The sequence below is a fragment of the Budorcas taxicolor genome, chromosome 25, assembly GCF_023091745.1.
Source record: "Budorcas taxicolor isolate Tak-1 chromosome 25, Takin1.1, whole genome shotgun sequence".
NCBI classification, from domain to species: domain Eukaryota; kingdom Metazoa; phylum Chordata; class Mammalia; order Artiodactyla; family Bovidae; genus Budorcas; species Budorcas taxicolor.
Window position 1 is genome coordinate 24,584,649 of NC_068934.1, and position 21,872 is coordinate 24,606,520.

Here is a 21,872-nt window from a genome sequence, read left to right on the forward strand (position 1 = left end):
TCTGGAGGATCCAGGGTATCTTTCCCCTTTGCCCTTCTTGTCAATAGTTTCCATTTTCAGGTGCCACCCACCACTCCACATGGCTGCCTGCACTCAAGGCAAAGCCTGGGAATGCTGTCCCGGCCATCATGCCCACTTGTCACTTTGACAAGTTCACAATTGGCCAGTCAGTGATTTTTCTGACAGCGATGTTGATGGGACGTGGAGCAATTTGGCCTGCTGCAAACAGATTAGGTTGCTGAAAACAGGCTGAGAGGCAGTCAGATCAATGGTGTCCAAAATTCAGAAAACCCTGAGTCTAACAGGATCCAGTGCCACTCAGCAGGCTCTCATTTCCCCTTTCCCGTGGCCTCAGCTTCTATCTCTCCACACACATCTAGGGAAATATGTCCTCGCTTTGTAACCAGGAGAGATTTACTAGAGCTAATAATGCCAGACAACTGTGCTTTTGCTAAAAGAATAAATACAAGGCATGCTCAGGATCCATCAGTGTGCCTGGAATTTCGGTACACATCCAGTAAATGACTGTCCTCATGAAATATTTATTAAAGTTGAGGCCAATTCAGCAGGTCTAGAGGTGTGTGAGTTCGGCAAATCCTGCTCCTAGACAGGAATCCTTCTTTCTGCAACATCCGCATAATGAGAGAGATCCCTCATGGTTTCAGACTCACCCTTGTCATGTCACACCACTATTTTACACTATACTTTCTGGCACCAGAAAGTGGGAACCAAGGGACTGGAATTAGAGAAAAAGTATTCAGAGGATTGGTGGCCTTCTCTCATGACCTGCCAATGTCCTCTGCAAGCGATAGGGTGATACGTATGGTAACTCTTGGTTATTCTCTAGGACTGCCTGAGGAACCCTTGAAAAACATATTATAGAACTGTATTATTTACAATAGCCAAGATACAGGAAATAACCCAAGTGTCCATCGACAAGCGAATGGGTAAAGCAGCTGTGATATACATACAGTGGAATCCTACTCAGCCATAAAAATAGAATCAAATATTGCCATTTGCGGAAACATGAATGGACTTGGGCATTATGCTAAGTAAAATAATCCAGACTGAGAAAAGCCAAATACTGTATGATATCACATATGTGGAATCTAAAAAATACAATAATCTAGTGAATATAACCAAGAAAGGAGCAAGACTCACAGATGGGGAATCAACCAGTGGTCACCAGAGGAGAAAGGGGAGGGTAAATGAAAAGCAACCTTTAAAAACTGCATGAAGAGTTTTTAAAAAGAAAAGAAAACCATAGAATTACAAAGGCCATGTCGCCCAAGCAATATCACAGACTCCTATTAGGACCTTGAACCACCTCATTCTAAAGAGTGGCTTTTAAACAAAAAGAAACCCTCAAATTCTTGACCTCAAGCCTCAGTCTTCTCAACTGCAAAATGAGAAGCATGGACTAGGTGATTCCTCACAGTACCCCCCCCCCCCCCCAGCTACATCGCCTATAATCCTACACGTTGCCATTTCAATCCTACACGTGTGCCATTTGCAGCGCAGAAAAGAACACAGTCTTCCAGATGTAGGAGTCTAGGCTACAGATGGTGGGAAGTAAGAAATTAATTATTTCCTGCCGTTTCCGTAAACAAAGCATGCACAGTCAACAGCAACTGCAGCCACCACAGAAGGTGAGCTGGCGAGCCCTTCGGAAGGTGAACTGGAGGCGGGTGAGCAGGTGAGGGAACTCAGGAAGGAAGAATCTCTGCTATTAATAGCAGCCATCAGACTACAGCCACTTCCTACAGTTTCCCCTGAGGAAACTCAAGATGTGAAAACAGGATACTGGCCTGCAGATATGTGAGGTGCGGAAGAATGATTTCAGGGAGCTCAGACACTTGCATCTTTCCATACACAGAAGAGCACTAAATTCCTTAACTTGGGTTACCTGGTTTTCTTTAATTTAAAACAATCTTTTGACTTCCAACTACCTACCTTTTGTTGCAAAATTTCTACATAACCTGGCCCCTCTCCTCGCCTCCTTGGAGCAGTTCTCTCAGGGTTAATTGAGGTGCTGCCTCCCAGGCTTACGTCCTAAAAATTTCTGGTGAATAAAACATAATGAGTTTGAGTAAGCTCTGGGAGCTCATGATAGACAGGGAAGCCTGGCGTACCGCTGTCCACGGGGCCACAAAGAGTCAGACATGACTGAGCAACTGAACTGAACTCAACTTTTAGGTTGTGACTAATCTTTTTACGTCCACAGAAGTAAGGTTGGTACTCTACTAAGGAATGGCCCAAACCAAGAACACTCTACCCACAGAAAACCTACCTGAGTGTCATTTGCTTTCCTGCCTAGAGAAAGGCCTTCCCTACTTTACTACTAAGTGGTATGCTGTCAGGCTTCTGCCAAGGGCTGATATAAGAGTCACTTAGGGAATGCTTCTATGCCTTTTACAAAATTCTAGCAAAAGACTATCTATTGTTGCTGTTATTCAGCTGCTAAGCTATGTCAGACTCTTTGTGACCCCATGGACTGTGGTATGGACTTCACTATCTCCCGGAGCTTGCTCAAACTCACATCCATTGTGTCAGTGATGCCATCCAACCATCGCATCCTCTGTCGTCCCCTTCTCCTCCTGCCCTCAATCTTTCCCAGCATCAGGGTCTTTTCCAGTGAATCAGCTCTATGCATCAGGTGGCCAATGTACCGGAGCTTCAGCATCAGTCCTTCCAATGAACATTCAGGATTGATTTCCTTTAGGATTGATTATTTGAAAGCATCATTTCTTCAGTGCTCAGCATTCTTTATGGTCCAACTCTCACATCCATACATAACTAGTGGGAAAACTATAGCTTTCACTAGACGGACCTTTGTCAGCAAAGTGATGTCTCTGCTTTTTAATACACTGTCTAGGTTGGTCATAGCTTTCCTTCTAAGGAGTAAGAGTCTTTTAATTTCATGGCTGCAGTCACCATCTGCAGTGATTTTGGAGCCCAAGAAAATAAAATCCGTCACTGTTCCCACTTTTTCCCCATCTATTTGCCATGAAGTGATGGGACTTTCCATACTTTCCATAAAGATACTCAAAACCTATTAAATGTATGGACAAATCACTCTGCAAACTAGAGACCATTAGCCAATGTTTGTTAATGTTATTTTTATTATTATTACCGCTGGGCAAAGAGCCTTGCAATCAGTTTCACTTAGAATTTAGTGCCAGGTAAAAAGTCTTGGTTGAGATTAACATCTAGATTTATTTTTTTCCTTTATGCTACTTCCTTCTTTACTCATCAGTTAGGATTCAACTGACTGGTGGTGGCTGCATAGAGAGCTCGTAGAGGATTCTGAAGCTTAGGCCCAGTGAAAAGAGCGCCATGATTAATCACCAGGCCGACTGGGGGAATGATGAATATCAGACCAGTTATGGGTGTCCTCACCTCTCAATTTTCCCTGAGGGATATGATCAAATCTGATGGTCAATGACCCCAAAATTTTATATCTGCAACCCTAACCTCTCCTTTAGGTAACAGACTCATATATGCAATGGCCTCCGGACGATCTCCACGTGCACACCGAATATCATTCCAAGTTGTATCCACCACTGAGCTCTTTTTCTCTCCAATGACCCTCTATTATCTCCTAGAGTTCCCAGTCTTTGCAAATGGAATGACTCACTTCCTAAGGTCAAAAAACTAGCAATTGTCGTCGATTTTTTCTTTTTCTCCACCCTCCATATTCAATCCAAGAACATATCATGAGGGCTCCGGCAGCTGGCATCAGTTTATTTCTTCCTGGCCACACTCAAACTTTTGTTCAAGCTGCCATCATCTCTCCAATAGCATCCTCAAGGTCTCCAGGCTGCCTTCCCTCCTCTGTCACCCACACAGCAGCCCAAGAAGTCAGGGTCACTTCCATCTGCTGCATAAAACCTTCCAGTGGCTTCCCATCACTTCCAGGGTAAAATCAGGCTCCTCAGCATGGCCTGCATGGTCACACACAAGTTAACTCTTGCCTACCTACCCCTTCTCCAGCTCTCACTGCATATGCAACCTCTTGGCCACTCCCTCCAACAAAACCCCCATTAATCTTATACACCACTTTGGTGATTTCCCCACCTATCATGTCCTGTGATCAATTATTTCCTTGTATCACTTATCATAACCTTGTTCCATGTTTCTTACTTTACTTCCTTTCTTTCCTCCCTCGACTGTAAGCATCAGGAGTGCAGACATACTTATTTATTCCCTGTTGCATCCACAGTTCTTAGTGGCTGGCAGGAAACAGGCATTCAATCAAGACTCAGTCAGTTCAGTTCAGTCGCTCAGTCGTGTCCGACTCTTTGCCAACCCCATGAATCGCAGCACGCCAGACCTCCCTGTTCATCACCAACTCCCGGAGTTCACACAGATTCACGTCCATCGAGTCAGTGATACCATCCAGCCATCTCATTCTCTGTCATCCCCTTCTCCTCCTGCCCCCAATCCCTCCCAGCATCAGAGTCTTTTCCAATGAGTCAACTCTTCACACGAGGTGGCCAAAGTACTGGAGTTTCAGCTTTAGCATCATTCCTTCCAAAGAAATCCTGGGGCTGATCTCCTTCACAATGGACTGGTTGGATCTCCTTGCTGTCCAAGGGACTCTCAAGAGTCTTCTCCAACACCACAGTTCAAAAGCATCAATTCTTCGGCACTCAGCTTTCTTCACAGTCCAACTCAAACATCCATACATGACCAATGGAAAAACCATAGCCTTGACTAGCTGGACCTTTGTTGGCAAAGTAATGTCTCCGTTTTTCAACATGCTACCTAGGTTGGCATAACTTTTCTTCCAAGGAGTAAGCGTTTTTTAATTTCATGGCTGTAATCACCATCTGCAGTGATTTTGGAGCCCAGAAAAATAAAATCTGACACTGTTTCCCCATCTATTTCCCATGAAGTGATGGGACCAGAAGCCATGATCTTCGTTTTCTGAATGTTGAGCTTTAAGCCAACTTTTCCACTTTCCTCTTTCACTTTCATCAAGAGGCTTTTTAGTTCCTCTTCACTTTCTGCCATAAGGGTGGTGTCATCTGCATATCTGAGGTGATTGATATCTCTCCCGACAATCTTGATTCCAGCTTGTGCTTCTTCCAGCCCAGCGTTTTTAATAGATGGCGTTTTTCATGATGAACTCTGCATATAAGTTAAATAAGCAGGGTGACAATATACAGCCTTGACGTACTCCTTTTCCTATTTGGTACCAGTCTGTTGTTCCATGTCCAGTTCTAACTGTTGCTTCCTCACCTGCATATAGGTTTCTGAAGAGGCAGGTCAGGTGGTCTGGTATTCCCATCTCTTTCAGAATTTTCCACAGTTTATTGTGATCCACACAGTCAAAGGCTTTGGCATAGTCAATCAAGATTACTGAATTAATTAACTAATGTATTTTCCAATGTGTATCTGCATAGTTGTTAAGTCAGGTCCGACTCTTTTTGTGACCCTATGGGTTGTAGCCTGCCAGGCTCCCCTGTCCATGGGATTCTCCAGGCAAGAATACTGGAGAGGGTTGCCAGTTTGTCCTCCAGGGGATCATCCTGACCCAGGATCAAACCCACATCTCCTGCATTGGCAGGCAGCTTCTTTATCACTGAGCCACAAGTGAAGCCCCTAAATCTGAGTCTGTTTCTATTTTGCCTGTGTGTTCATTTGTACTGGTTTTAAATTGCACATAAGTGATATCATACAGTATCAAACAGGTCTCTTCTCCACTCTTGGCTGCCCTAAACCCAGCGCGATGATGTGGCATGGAGGTGGTGGGAACAGAGCATCACCATGCAGACAATGGGCTCATTCACAGGAAAGCCAGGAACGTTGCTTTCCTGTTACATTTATGGAAATACACATCTCCGTAAGTTTTCCATTTATGTCATTTATAGTGTTTACATTGTTACTTCAAGTAACCACAAATATTACAGTCAGAAAATAGCATGATACCTTCGGACAACTAGCAGATAAATGAGTACTTCTTAAGTGACTATCAAATTAAAATGATTGCCAGTGCCAGTTTAGCCTATTCCTCCTTGTAGGACACTCCAGCTAATGCACTAATCCAGCCCAGCCCCCTTAGAAAGCTGAATATGTCTTTTACCGGCTTTTCTCATTTATCATTGTAAATGATTGGCATGTTGAAGTAAGGAGATGCCATTAGCACTCAGAGTGAAATGTAAAAAAATAAAAGAAAGAAAAGAAACATGTACTTTGATAAATTGAGATTTTATGTACATTTTCATTTTCAAAATAAAAAGCTATTTCAAATAAATGTTTACCATACTTCAGCCACTAAAAAATATAAGAAATCCTACTCCTTTTACAATAATAATTGGACCAGGTTTCAAGGAACTAAAGACTAAGTTCTGCAGATAACTAAGCTGTGTGATCTTAGATAAGACACTTGACCTCTGATCCTCACACACAGTGTCTTAAAATTTAAACGATTGAACTCCATGGTCTCCAAGTTGTTTCCTAGTTCAACGGTTCTGTGAATCAGTTTCCCCTGCTCCTAAGTCAATAGCAAGATGGTACTGAGGGCACTTCCCATCTATAAAAAACCCAGGTTCTATATTTTTTCTGCCAATTTTCCGAGACAATGATAAAAACTGTGATCAATTTCTGAAAACAGTGTATGTCACCTATTTTTGCAGTAGCCTGCTTTTTTTCCCTAGAGTTAAAAGGGCAACTGATGAAAACCAGTTAATGAGAACCTATCATGAATATTATACTTCTATGTGTATGGGATCACTACAATGTGGGTTTGCTGCATTATGTGAATATTCAGTTCTTCTTGAGAGAACAAGAAAAATAAGTGGAATTTATAAAACTCGTGTGTGTGTGTGTTAGTTGCTCAGTTGTGTCCAATTCTTTGGACCCGATGGACTGCAGCCCTCTGGGCTCCTCTGTCCATGGGATTCGCCAGGCAAGAATACTGGAGTGGGTTGCCATGCCCTTCTCCAGAGGATCTTCCCAATCTGAGATAAACTCATAGACGTGTTAAATATAGATAAAAATTTAGAAATCTTTGAAATGTGCTAAACATACCCAATAAGTGGACCATAAGTATGTTGAACGTAGATAAAAAGGACTGAATAAGAGTATCACTTACAAATAGAAGGGGGTGGGAGAACCAAGTCATAATGTACAACAGCCCCCTTCAGAAAGGCCGCTCTGTTGTCCCCAAATCTGACATCCATCTCTGACACTCATTCTATTCCCATGCTGGTCCCACCTCTACTCTCTCTCTCAGAAACGTTAATGGAACCCACTGGTGCTCACCGAGTTAACTGGTGAACTACAGCTGTGGCCAGGCATATTTGCCCAAGTCTCGCTCTTAAGAGGAAACACACTGGGGCCAGGCACCTCCTATCTGCTGAACGTCTTTTTAATAACCTCAGATACTGTCCTTGTAGCCACAGCATTAGACAGGAGACTGAGAGAAAGACAGACTAGAGAACCAACGCATAGCCCAGGAACCCGGTGGGTTAGCCCATCCTTCTCCCCTCACCCTACCTGAACCCTAGCAACTCTCGGTTCCCTGCTTCCTTCTGGGTATTTCTAATTGATTTGATAAGCCACGTGATTCAAGCACCTGAATTTGGCCGACCTGTGAGGCTTTCAATTGTGTGACTTCTGGGAGTATACTTGGAGGCTACCATTGCACCAAGGTAATTTCCTACATAACCACCACTTATAGTGAACATTTTACACTTTAAAAAACAGAGAGAAAAGACAATGTCATTCCAAATACTCAAGAGGTTTTGCCTGATTTAGTTAAGAAGTGCTAACTCAGCAGCAAGGGTTAAGTGTTTTTTCCTTCCTAGGATGAAATGGCTCTACTTAGTCAATTTTCAAGAAAGACTAAAAATGCTAATGTGATAATCAACCATCAGTAAAACCGTGCTAGATGAAGGGAGGAGGCTGAGGAGTGGAGCAGGAAAGAAATTAACCGGTGGTATTCACAAGCTCTTCTCTACCTAATCTAGAAGCAACTTCATTTCCCTTTTCCTTGACATACAGTGTAAGAAAGGTGATGATTTTCGTTGTCAGCAAACATACCTGTGTTTACTCTGTGCCAGGTACCAGCAAAAAGGTCAAAACACAATTTCTGCCATCAAGGATAACTACATAAGCAAGGCAGTTACTTGGTGAAAACCAGGGCACAAAAAGAGGAAGGGAGCCTGGGGATGACATCACATAAGATGCATCTTAGAGGCTGAGTCAAAAAGATGAGCCAGCATTTACTAGACAGGAGAAACAGAGAGAAGAGGGCATTCCTTGCAGATCGCTTTGAACCTTTCATTACCCACGTGTTTTGCATTATCCTAGCATTCTTCCTTCTTTGCAAGCCTCTCTCCCTAAAACTCTAGCAGAAAAGCAACTATTCAATCTGATATTGGAGGGAACTCTCCCCTGATCGAGAGAGCAAAACCAGCAGAAATAGGACAAAACAAACACGGCAGGGCAGCCTTGACTGATGAATTCAGGCGACATCTTGGTAATCACAGCATGTGTACACTAAGAACTTCAACACATGGCAGAATCTTGTTATAGACAGGGCACATCCTTCTAGCCTGAGTCCCACATAAGCTTGTGGTTAAGATTGCCCTGAAAGGTAAAGCAACACTTGCTAAATTGAAATGACAGTCGGCTTTTCATTTCTAAGTAGAGAGGAAACTTGCCATTTCAGAACTGCCAACTCTCCAGAGGGCAAGTGCTGCTGTGTGGAGAGGCATACGTGTCCACCGTTAGGTCCTGGGGCCCAACTTCAGATGCTATTGATCTAAGTACTTTCAAAGCAGCCGAAATCACAAGCAGAAAGTAGTAGGAACACCAAGAGCCTCCCACTTAATATGTAAGGGATTCCTATCTCCACTAACAAGTTCACAATAATATCCCATTAAGCGTCCATTAGCTTCAGAAGCCAGAATAATAAAAAGCAAATATGTGTATGGCATATTATGGTACAAGGGCAGAGTTAACTACTTTACATGTATTCTCTAATTACAATAATCTGAGCAATAGCCATTACTATTTTTCCTACTTTACATTTGAGAAAACTAAGTTTTACAGAACATAAATGATTTTCTGAAAAGATATTGGACTAGGAGGCCACGGTTCTGAGATTCCACCCTGGCAGGCTGGTTCCATATGCTACAGCCTTCACTGTGCCAGGCCTACTGTTTGCCAGTATGTATGATCTCAGTGCTTGGTACATGTGGGAAAGGGACAAATCATCATATACCCAGTGCCTGACACTATTCACTCAGAAAATATTTATGAACAATCTATTTGCACAACCCCCGAGCTAAATAACATTCCCCCATTTTATAGGTAAGGAAACTGAGGCACAGAGAGTCAAACTCTGAGCACAGAGAATGGCTTGCCCAAAGTCACACAGCCTGTGACTAGAGAAAAAACTTGAGTCCTCAGCAGAGTCGATCAGAACACTCCACGGCATTCGCCTGGCACCCCTGCTTATGTTCACTTTCATTCTCTTTTCCTGTCTCCTACCCACCTTGTCCTGCACTCGAGCCACACAAACTCCTGTCTCTTCTTCTCAGGGCCGGGTTCCTTCCCACCCTGGTACGTTCCATCTGCAGTGACCTCCCTTCTCGCTTCTGTGAATACCAACTTAATTGTTAGTCCTCAGGCCATCTTTCCCTGACCACCCAGACCTTGTATTCCCTATGTTACCATCACTGGACTTCTTATAAATATCAAGGTTTTACGTGAATAATCATTATATTGTGCCATCACTTGATTAACAACTATCATGCCCACTGCATTCAATTCCATAGAAAATGGTTTATCAATAGATACTCACACTCAGCATCGTGCCTGGTGTGTGGTGAAACCTCAAAAGCTATTTGCTGCACTAGTAATATATCTTGATTCCAAAGTCTGGGACCCAACAGAAGGGGTTTACCAAAGACACTCAATTATAACCCCAACCTGCAGAGAAAATGACATTACAATAATAAGCTGCCTAACGAATAATAAAGCCAGCAAAGCACCCCTACCTCATTCAGAGACTAAACCCAAAGAATCCTGTGACACATGGTGCTAATTTTTTAAAATTCCTATGTGACTCAAGAGATTCAGATGTCCCCATGATTTTACTAATTAGATGAGCATGGTGGGGGAACCGAACCCCTCTTCTCAACATTTAAAAATACCAGTAAGGAAAATCAAGGCATCCCCTGATCACTAGGAAGTCAGCAAACCAGTCCTCTGCAGGCTGTCTCCCTGTGTGTGCTCAGCCGTGCCCTCCCCTTTGCGACCTCATGAACTGTAGCCCACCATGCTCCTCTGTCCATGGGATTCTCCAGTGAAGAATACTGGAGTGGGTTGCCATTTCCTCCTCCAGGAGATCTTCCCAGACCCAGGAACTGAACCCACTTCTCTGTGCCTCCTGCATTGGTAGGCAGATTCTTTACTACTAACGCCACCTAGGAAGCCTATATTAGGAAGTCTCCCTATATTAGCACCATAACCTACCAGTGATCAAGTCTCCCTCCATAATCCTCATACCTCCACCCCCATCTCAGTGGAATCCTCCAAGAAGCAGAGGTAAAGCATGGATGCCAACTCTATCTGAATCACAGGACAGGAAAACAAGAGTCTGATAAAGATTTTTAATAAAGGCTGCATTGTGTATACTACAAACTTGCAGTTCTAAGATAAGTAGGTTCTAGGGATGTAGTGAAAAGCATGGTGACTGTAGTTAATACCGTATTATATATTTGAAGGTTGCTAAGAGTAGATCTTAAGTCCTCATCATAGAAAAAAAATGTAATTATGCGAGGTGATGAATGTTAACTAAGCTTATTGAGGTAATCATTTTGCAATACACATACATCAAATCATTATGATGTACACTTTAATACAATGTTATATGCCAATTATATCTCATTAAAACTAGGGGGGTGAGAAGAGGGAATACTTCACTGTATAGCAAAAAAGCTACCTAGGGAATGGTTATAAATTAGACTGCATATAACCAATGGAAAATTACACAGGATAATGTAACATCAAAAGTATTAGAATAACAGAAAATTCCTAGGTAATAATATCAAACAGGGATGCAACTGCATGCATAATGACATATCAGTATATAAAAATGTATTTAGTGATGCATAGCAGAAATATACAAATGGCCTTCAATCAAAATGTTAACATTGGAGGCTCATCTGGGTTATATTTTTCTTCTTTCTGTCTCAATTTTCCAGATCTCCTCTGAGAATTACTGTAAGGAAAAAACAATCAATTTTATGCTAAAAATGTAAGAGCACATTATAGAAACAGGAGAAGCAAAAAGGGCATCCGAAAAGAAAATCAGTAGCAACTCTCCAGCTTTCAATCATGAAATTGTGCCTCTTTGAATCAATAAGACCCCCCTTCACCCCCACTCCAGCCAAGCTCAACCAGCTCTGGCTTCCCATGGAATACCACTCCCCTCCTTAATGCAGGGGACCAGTCAGCTCCCAGAATGGCCTGCAGGGGCATTTCAACACAGACCCACCCCCCTCCCCGCAGTTCATAGCAGCTCAGGCTGATGGGATTTGAGGCCTATTTCTGTAATAACTAGCAGTTGAGTCAAGCGTCATTTTAATCCACAGTCACGGTCAAGAGTCCGAGGGTGCAGGGGGATGCCCACCACATCCTGATGCACAGAGGCTGTCAAACATAGGCGACTCTCCTAGCACATGATGCTCTCCGGGTTCCTGCAGAAGACATGAGGACAGTCCTGGGCCAGGCCCTCTGCCGACTACTCAGCTATTCTTCCAATCATTCGCTCATTAATTCCTCACCTTGAAAACCTTTATTGAGCACTCTTCTGAACCAGGAACTATGGACACAAAACTTAAGACACATCTTTCATCTGCCAGGGGCTAAGCATCGAGTAATAAAGACCCAAACATAGACGAACGGGAACTGCTCAGTTGTTCAGTTCAGAGGCGGAAGCAAAGTGGGAATTCTTAGGAGGGAATACAAGGCTAGAATAGCCTGAAACAGGACCAGAGAGCTTCCCCTCAGAGACCTGATCCTCCCAACAAGGGGCAATGCAGGGTAGTGGTTAAGCACTCAGACTATGGAGCCTGACTGGCTCAGATTCCAGCTTCCCCACATACCAGATATGTGACCATGGACCCATTAACCTCTCTGTGCCTCAGCTTCCTCATCTGTAAAATGGGAATAAAATTCCATCTATCCCATAAAAGCAGTATGAACATCAAATTGATTCATATGTGTTAAGCTCTCAAAACAGTGTCTGCCACAGGGGAAGCACTGGCCAACTGTTTATTTGGAAAACAGGTAGGGCAGGCCCTGAGACCTAGAGGATGGCAGTGTACAAAGCTATGCCAGTCCCCACCCTGCCAGGAGGGCCCCGCAGTCATGGCGGCCTATTGCTGCGGCCCAGCAGGAGGATAACGAGCAAGTGAGCAAGGGTCGCCAGCCATGGCTGGAGGCATGGTGAGTGGTCAGTTCTAACCCTCTCCTCTTAAAAAGCTGGCAGAGCTTATGAAGCTTCCTATGAATCCAATCTAGGTCTAGCCAACCAACCAACATCCAAACATCTTTGAATTTTTGCTATGCGCTAGATCAAATACACTTAAATATATTTAATCTCTTTAAGCAATGGGCTTAAATATACTTTCTAATTCAGTCCTCACCTGCAGCCCAGCAATGTCAGTATTGTTATTCCCATCTTATAAATGAGGTATAAGGAGTTAAGAAGCTCTGTATTTAAGTATTGCCACTGGATTTCAAACTCAGATCTGTCTACTGTCAACCACGACTCACCACTGCCTCTCAGCCCCGATCACTCATCTCAGCCCAACTGGTGGCTGAATACCAGCTCCACCATGGGAGCCTCTGTGAGACTTTAGGCAACTTAGCTTCCTTCCTTCATCCTTGAGTTGCCCCACCTGTAACACAGCGGTAATACTACCCACAGGGCGGGGCTCAGTAAGGAGTCACGGAGTGTGCCCGCTACATAGCTTGTGCTCTGTATTTCCTCCACACTGGCCTCTCTTTAGGACATCATTTCTGAGTCGCTTTGCACAGACAGCTTAGAAATCTACACATGGGAAGTCTGAGCTTTAACATTTACCAGTGGGTTCACACACAGGATCACATTTCACATTCATAATAATCCACTGTGCAAGCATGCGCGTGTGTGCCAAGTCGCTTCAGTGTCCAAAGTGTCCAGCTCTTTGCAACCCTATGGACTGTAGCCCCCCAGGCTCCCCTGTCCATGGAATTCTTCAGGCAAGAATACTGGAGTGGTTTGCCATGCCCTCCTCCAGGGGATCTTCCCAACCCAGGGATCGAATCCGCATCTCTTATACTTCCTGCATTGCCAGACAGGTTCTTTACCAGCAGCGCCACCTGGCAAGCCCCAAAACCCACTAGGTAGGCATTAATAACCTCACTTTCAAGATAAGGAATCTCTGGCTAGTAGAAGTTACATAATTTGCCCAACAACTTTTCAGCTCTTTCTGGGTATTTCTGTATGAATTCCCTAGTCCCCAGACAAAGAATCTTTAAACTTCTCCACTCCACTCCAATGCCAGCTCTCCCCTATCAAAGGGGCACTCCTCCTCCAAAACTCTCAACTGTCCCATATACTGAGTGCACTCACCAGCCTGCTTGAAAAGTCTGGAGCAAGGGTCCGACCCAAATAGGATTGGTTCCCTTTTGTGCAATCCCAACTCTCAGGCTTAAGAGAGACATTTTCAATGCTACACTGGCCTTGACCTTGCCATATCTACTCCAACTCAACAGTAAATACTGAGGCATCATCCTCGACCGCAAGCTCTCTAATTCATGATTATTCATTATAAATCATTTTTACATGTTGCTTCGAATGCTGCTCAAGAATAAAAATCTGCCTGCGATGAAATGCACTGTGATTTTAATATGCAAACCTCCTACAGAGATGATGTCTCATTTTAATTATTGTTTCAGTTTAATGGGTTTTCATTAAATTAGAGGATGGAGCAATTATGAGGGTGAACAGCTAATGTTTCAAAGGTAAGCTCCTGTGGCTCTGTGCGCAAAGAGATAGTTGTGGCATCAATGAGCAGAAAGTGACACTCTTCTGGATAAGCCCGTGTGCAGCCTGATGGAAAACAACCCTGGCTATTTCTCTTTCCAGCTTCAAAACAAAGCTAGCATCTCCTCACTGAAGATAAGCAAACAGCTCTAAGCATGTGTCTGACTGAAGGTATCTTTCTCACATAACTTTTCTATCAGGAATCCAAGCTCCCCTGTTTATCAGGCCAGAAAGCCCTCTTCAAAGTCCACAACCTCAGTCATGTCTGACCCTTTGCAAGCCCATGGACTGTAGCCTGCCAGGCTCCTCTGTCCATGGTATTCTCCAGGCAAGAGTACTAGAGCAAGTAGCCATTCCCTTCTCCAGGGGATCTTCCCAACCCAGGGATCGAACTCCAGTCTCCTGCATTACAGGCAGATTCTTTACCATCTGAGCCACCAGGAAAGCTAAGTATCAAACCATAGGAAAGTACTCCTGATGAAACAGTCTTATCCCTCACATGCAAGGAATTTAGTTGGTTCTGTGGATGAATATCTGACTTCTTGCCTCTGGAAAATTGTTCCAACTGCACAACAGACTGCAATGACCAAAATAATATTAATTAACAAACTGGGAGAAGTTCAATGAGAAATTATTTTGGTGGCTTCCAATATTTTACCCCAGAAACTGCACAGACTTTGCACTTGGGACCAACAGGGTAGAATTACCCCAGACAGAGGTAAAGGAATGAATGAATAGTAGCGAATGAGGGGAGGGCCACAGGTAGAATCTACTCCACTGGGGTCCCAGTCAGAGGCAAAGGGTTATGACGCCACACTGGATAGAGTGGGGGGTCTGCATTGCAGAAGTCTGCACCTGGGGAGAGGGAGAGAGCTTGGCAAAGCTCACATGTGTGATTTCAGGAATTACCCAGCGGTACAGTGGTTAGTCTTAACTGCCGAGAACTGGGTTCAATCCCTGGTCAGGGGACTAAGATCCCACACGCCTCACAATACAGCAAAAAAATTTTTTTAATTTAACTTTTCTTTCTCTCCAGCTAGGTGGAAGGAAAAAGACGAAAGCCATGGAAGGTCATTCCAGACATAATTGGTCTATTAGGGTAGGGCAGACCTGGTCACTATACATGCCAAGAAAGTAATATGGGAACATCTCACTACGCTGTGGGAAGGCGAGAAAAAGAAATCTTTCCCACAACAAAGAGAAGCACCGGCCCCAGGTAATACAGCAAGAACTAAGTGCTGAATGAGGTACCCTCTCTGCTCAGCACTGCCCCTCCCCAGCCTGATGCTGACCACCTGTCGGGGCACACACTGGCTGGCGTGGCCGCCGGAGAAGTTCTCTTTGCTCTGTTATTTCAAGTGTCCTGAATATTTCCAAAGGGACAGTAACTTGGAACTCCTCAGTGAAATGCTTTCTTTTCAGCTCCTTTATTTTCGCTGTCCTAAAAAGCACATCGTCAGCTCTTAGATCACACGTTTTAATCTAATCACATGCCTTGTTAGCTAATTAGTTCCAGAATCACTGCTGGGAAGGCCTCCCTCACTATTTATCTATCTGTGTTGGCCACTGGGTGTGCTTCTTGATTCCTGGAAAAAGTGAGTAATTATTGGCCTTTCAAACTCTGTCCTGAGGACGGACAGCAAAGCTCTCTGGGCCCCTGAAACTCCAGGCTTTGAACAGAAGCTCCAGGAAACGTGGGCACTTGTGCAGCAAAGGGTCCTTGGTGTGGTTTCTCACAGACTTGAAAACTGACCCCTTCAGAGATGTTTTCCAATCCTATTTAACATTAATGTCACCCTTAAAACAAACTGTTGGAGCTGCTGCTTGCTGAACTCAAAGTCAACTGCATTCCAACTACTGGATCCTTCTCACCAATTCCCCACAGCTGCCCTCCCAAAAGCAATCTACAACCAAGGGTTCAAATTACAATCCCCATTTACTGAAGCCTTAAAAAAAAAAAAAAAAAACAATGAAAATACCGATTTGGGAGAAAACTGGCCTTTCATCACCACTGGAAATAATTTGGAACTGGCCTGTCCCAGGGTAACCATGCTGAGTCACTTCAGTAAAGTATGCCTTCGGTATATTAAATAGCATCTTCATGATAATTCATCTCAAAGGGTGCTCGGTAGGTTTCCAAGCAATCTTTTCTACCTGAGTGTGATCTGACTTAGTCAGCAGATATTCTTTTCAGCCACGAATGACCTGAAAACCCCACCCTCCACCACAAGTGCTTGGTTGGTTGGTAGCTGATCCTTGGACAAGCGCTCTCAGCCGAGCCCTGGGGGTACAAAGCACATGAATGCAGTTCAATCTCAACTCTTCCCCCACCCAGAGCTCTAGCCACCTTCTCCACACCTATCCAAATCCTGCCCATCTCCTCCTGAGGCCCAGCCCAAGCCCTCTAAGTCCACGAAGCTCTGGAGCCCTCAATTCAAAGGGGCTTCTCCCATCCCTTCACTCCAAAATTCTTCACCCGTTCGAATGCATATTTATGGCAACTGTTCTCTGTGGCCTGGTAGAACAAACTTGGTCTGGGCAAAGACTCCAGCCAGTATCTGTAGCTGCACGGACCAGTGCCGCGCACTGTGATCCATCTTACATCCTGCATCTTGCCAAATGCAATGACCAGTTCCCCACCCTCCACCTAACTGACCTCTCAGCAACCTCCAATGGCTGTCCTCTACCTCCTTTTTCAGGCACTCTTTTGGGCACAGAATTCTTCTGGCTTTCCTCCCACCTCGGCAGCCAGCCTGGGGCTCCTTCACGCCCTCCTCTGCCTGCTGTCTTACTGTCAGGGTGTCTGCAGCACATCCAGCCAGCCCTGAGCTCTGCCTCTGTCACCACCTGGACTCACCACCCTCTTGCCTACCACGCTGCAGCAGCTTCCAAAGCCCACTTGTTTTGTGTCTTTCCCCTTCTCCCCCACTTTCTGACTTTCTCTCATGTAGCAATTGGAGCAACAAGGAAATCCTTTTCAGACTTAAATCACATCCTATCAACCACCTCAACTACTTTCTTTAAACCCTCAAATAGCTGCCTGTAGTTGTTTCCTGTTCCTTCTGGAACATAGGCCTGCAAACTCAGTGCTTAAAACAACACAAACTCATCATCTTATGGTTCTGGAGGTCAGAAGCCTGAAATGGGTTTCCCTGGAACAAAGCTAAAATGTGGGCAGGACCACCCTGCCACCCTCCAGAAGCTCTAGGGGAAAATACATTTACCTTGCCTTTTCTAGCTTTCCTTGGTTCACGTCCCCTTCCTAATTCTCAAAGTCAGTTTTGCAGCACCTTACCATCTCTCTCTGCCTTCATCTGCACATCACTCACCCTCCCTGACTTAACTTCCGGTTTCTGTCTTATAGGGATGCTTGTGATTACATTGGGCCCACCTGGATAAGGCAGGCTAGCCTCCCCACCTGAAGATCCTTAACTTAATCACATCTTCAAAGCTTTTTTATCATGTAAATTAACAATCACAGGTTCTGGGGATTAGGACATAAGTATCTTTGGAGGCGGGGAGGTCCTTGCATTTTTCACCAGTGCAAGGGAAAAAAAGACCCTAACTCCTTACAATGACTGAAAGACGCTACATGGCTTGGTGCTGCTGCCAGGGCGGAAACAAAGACCAAGCTTTTACTTTGGCCCTGGCCGTGCTCTCCAACCTCCTTGGATACCTTCACCCACACAGGCCATCCTTGTGCCCCTTGTTTGATCCAAGGGGTTTTGTATCAGCTCTTCCAAAAATGTCAGTTCTGGGAGCAAAACAGCCTGGATTCAATTCTCAGCTTTTCCACTTACTGCAACTAACCTTGACGGTGTAAATAACGGGGTTATTTAACCTGTTTTCCCTTCTGTAAAATTGGGCCCATAATACCTATCTCCCTTGTAGGATTATTATGGATTGTTTTGAGAATGAAATGAATTAACAAACATAAAGAATTTAGAACAATGTCTAGCACCTAAAAAGTGGTCATCACTAACCATGTAAGTGATCGGGAATAATATTATCTTTGCACGGCTGACTTCTTCACCCAGGCATCAGCTCAAACACCACCTCTGCAAGGAAGTCTTCTCCATAATCCTACCTAGAGTCAATCCTCTCCTTCTCTTTCTCTCTTCAGTATTGCTATTTTATTTCCTGCACAGTCTCTACGACTACCTATAGTTACTAATTTATGAGCATACTTGTTCACTGTGATTCCCTATCTCTGCTGGAACCGAAGCGTCATGAACTCAGAGACTCTGTCTTTTCTCTGCTACATCTCTCATATCTAGCCAGAACAGTGCCCATCACTAGGGTGTGCAATAAACATTTGCTGAATGAATGAATGAATGCGACGTGTTCCTGGTTCTCTCCTCCCTGCACCTGGATCCAGGGCCCCCAAGGGCAGAGCATCCTACATGTTCCTCTTGCGCAATCAGGACCCAGCAGAGTGGCTGGCACCGGCAGCAGAGCAGAATCACACTTAATGCCTGCTGATTGATCGATGTATAAGTGAGCTTTAGAGGCACCTTCAAGATAAGGGCTCTGAAAAAAAAATTGTTCTCCAGCCAGTCACTCCAAGACTGAGAGAGACAGGATTCCAAAGTTACATATGGAAAAAAGCAATATTCAAAGCAGAAGTCTAGCATAGGAGACAGACTTGCAGTTGCCAATGGGGAGGGGGCGGAGGGAGGAATAGAGTGGAAGGCTGACGTTAGCAGATGCAAACTATTACACACGGGCTTCCCCGGTGGCTCAGTGGTAAAGAACCTACCTGCCACTGCAGGAGACCCAGGTTTGATCCCCAGGTCGAGAAGATCCCCTGGAGAAGGGAATGGCTACCTGCCCCAGGATTCTTGGTTGGAAAAGTCCGTGGACAGAGGAACCTGGTGGGCTACAGTGCATGGGGTCACAAAAGAGTTGGACACGACTTAGTGACAAAACAGCAACAACTATTATATACAGAATGGATAAACTATCAGGTCCTACTGTATAGCACAGAGAACTATAGTCAATATCCTATGGGAAACCATAATGGAAAAGAATATTTTAAAGGAATATATATAAGTGTAACTGAATCACTTTGCTGTATAGCAGAAATTAAAACATTATAAATCAAGTATGTATACCATGTTGATTCAGTTGTGTCCAACTCTTTGTGAGTACAATTTAAAAAAAAATTAAAAAAGAAAAAAACAGGGCTTCCCTGGTGACTCAGTGGTAAAGAATCTGCCTACCAATGCAGGAAACACAGGTTCAATCCCTGATCGAGGAAGATTTCAAATGCCACAGAGCAACTAAGCCCGTGCCCCACAGCTATCGAGCCTGTGGTCTAGAGCCTGGGAGCTGTAACTACTGAAGTCTGAGCTGCAACGAGAGAAGCCACTGCAATGAGAAGCTTGCACACTGCAACTAGAGAATAGTGCATGCTTGCTGCAGCTACAGAAGAGCCCACACAGCAACGAAGACCCAGCATAGCCATAAATAAATAAAATTATTTTAAAAAGAAAAGAAAGCAGAAGTCCAAGAAGCTGCATTCCCAAGATTGCCCTGGCCCCAGCACACACTCTGAAGAACACACTTATGGGTTGGGCAGCTTTCTAATTATGGCGAGATCTTCGATTTAAAGTTAATACCAGAAAGGATGCTGTGGCTGGCTTCTGCACGAAATATGCAGTTAAAAGCCCACTGCCAGGGAAACTTCTGCCAAGCCCTAAGTACCAGCCACCCTGTGTTTCTCCTTTCCAATGATACCTGCAGCTCATAAATGCCTAGGCAGATGATGGCCTTCTCTTTTGAGGTACCTCACCCCCGGAGACCTAGCAAAGTAATCTAGGGTGGAGCTGGCATCAGGATTTATTTTATTTAGGTGTCCTAAGTGATGGTGAGAAGCAGCCGCCGCTGAGAATTGAGTCCTGAGCACCCTCCTGGCTCCAGGCCCAAGGTGATAAACTGAGCAGCCTCCTGCCAGACACAGCACAGAAGGTTAGTTTAGCCCCCATGTCACCCACCACTCTCCCAAGCTACATACCACATTTCTTCAAGTCCAAAGTGTCACGGATTACAAGATACAAGATTATTTTACACATCCTACCAAGAAAACCAAAAGCTAGCAACAATGCCACTATTGGTCATTAGACCAATAGTTTATTACAAAAGGACGAAAATGTGAATGTGTGTGTGTTAGAATCAATAAAAGTACAAAAACTCCCAGATTTCATCTACTGCAAAAAGGTCAGTGATCTGGCAATGGGGCCCACATTCGCCCCGGTAACAAAGCAGTGAATGCGGCAATGAGGAGACGCAGGGCAGTACACAGGGCCCCCGGCTGGCTGTATCCTCTCACAGGTGCACAGGCTCAGTGGCTGACCCTCCTCACACCTGGGACTGCAAGATCCCTCCCCAGCAAGGCTCAGCTGCTGCTGCTGCTAGTCGCTTCAGTCGTGTCCGACTGTGTGACCCCATAGACGGCAGCCCACTGAGCTCCTCTGTCCCTGGGACTCTCCAGGCAAGAACACTGGAGTGGGTTGCCATTTCCTTCTCCAGTGCATGAAAGTGAAAAGTGAAAGCGAAGTCACTCAGTCGCGTCCGAGTCTTCGTGACCCCATGGACTGCACCCCACCAGGCTCCTCCCCCCATGGGACTTTTTAGGCAAGAGTACTGGAGTGAGGTGCCATTGCCTTCTCCACCAGCAAGGCTCTAGCATGTACTAATACCACGTATTCTCTACACACCCAGGCCCCACACTAAACCTCCATCCTCTGCCCTCACAGGTCTTCCCGGCTCACTCAGGTGCTTCTCCAAAGATGCTGTGGCTTCAGTAACAGGTGTCACTGAGATATGGGTGCTCTCAGCCCTTGGTGTGGCCAGGAAGAGTACTTTTGGACAAAAAGAGCAGCCCTTTGTCTTCTCCCCAGTGTCATATACAAATATAGCCATTTTCCTTGTGCACTAAGATGTGAAAAAGGTTGGGAAACACAGCCCTGTGTGGAAGTAGAATTTGGGATCAGGAAATCTAGGCTCCAACATCAGTCCTGGCAGTTGGTAGGTGAGTGACAGCTCATTCAGTCACCCTGAAACTCACTCTCTCCTCCATTAAACAGCGACTAGCAAGCGTGCACACACACAATGATGAAACGTGTAACACAGAATCCACGTGACAAACACATGTACTCATCTATATGAACAGTTTTGGAAAATGCTCGTCACCGTCACTTATCTTCCCTATCTGAGTGCCGGGTCAGACAACACCATACAAGTTGGGCACATGCGGAAACTATGGTTAGAAGACTTTCTCTTACTGACTTCCAAGTCACTTACATTCCAGCGGTGTGAGCAGGTGGAGAGAACCTTATATGATGAACATAAATCCTGAGTGAGTAATTAGCTTGCACTAAATCCATCAATAATTTGGGCCAAAGATGGGGAGACATATGGCGCATAAGGATGGAGTGGGTTGGTAGGTATCTCAGGATCAGTTCAGTTGAGTTCAGTTCAGGCACTCAGCTGTGTCCGACTCTTTGCGACCCCATGAATTGCAGCACACCAGGCCTCCCTGTCCATCACCAACTCCCAGAGTTCACTCAAACTCATGTCCATCGAGTCAGTGATGCCATCCAGCCATCTCATCCTCTGTCGTCCCCTTCTCCTGCCCCCAATCAAATTAGGAAATGAATGAGGAGCACCCAAGCTCTGTGTTAGCAGAGGAAGCCACTGAAATAACAGTGGGCCTTTTTTCCCTTTTTCAGTGAAATTGGCATCTTTTTCGACATTATTTTTTATTGGACCTAGAGCCTGTCATACAGAGTGAAGTAACTCAAAAAGAAAAAAACAA

At 44.7% G+C, this 21,872-nt stretch overlaps 1 protein-coding gene across 1 annotated transcript in view; it reads right to left on the minus strand.

The window, feature by feature from the left end:
• The window catches only part of NELL1 (neural EGFL like 1), a 997,636-nt gene that overhangs the window by 905,137 nt on the left and 70,627 nt on the right, over positions 1 to 21,872 (minus strand). The window lies entirely within an intron of this gene.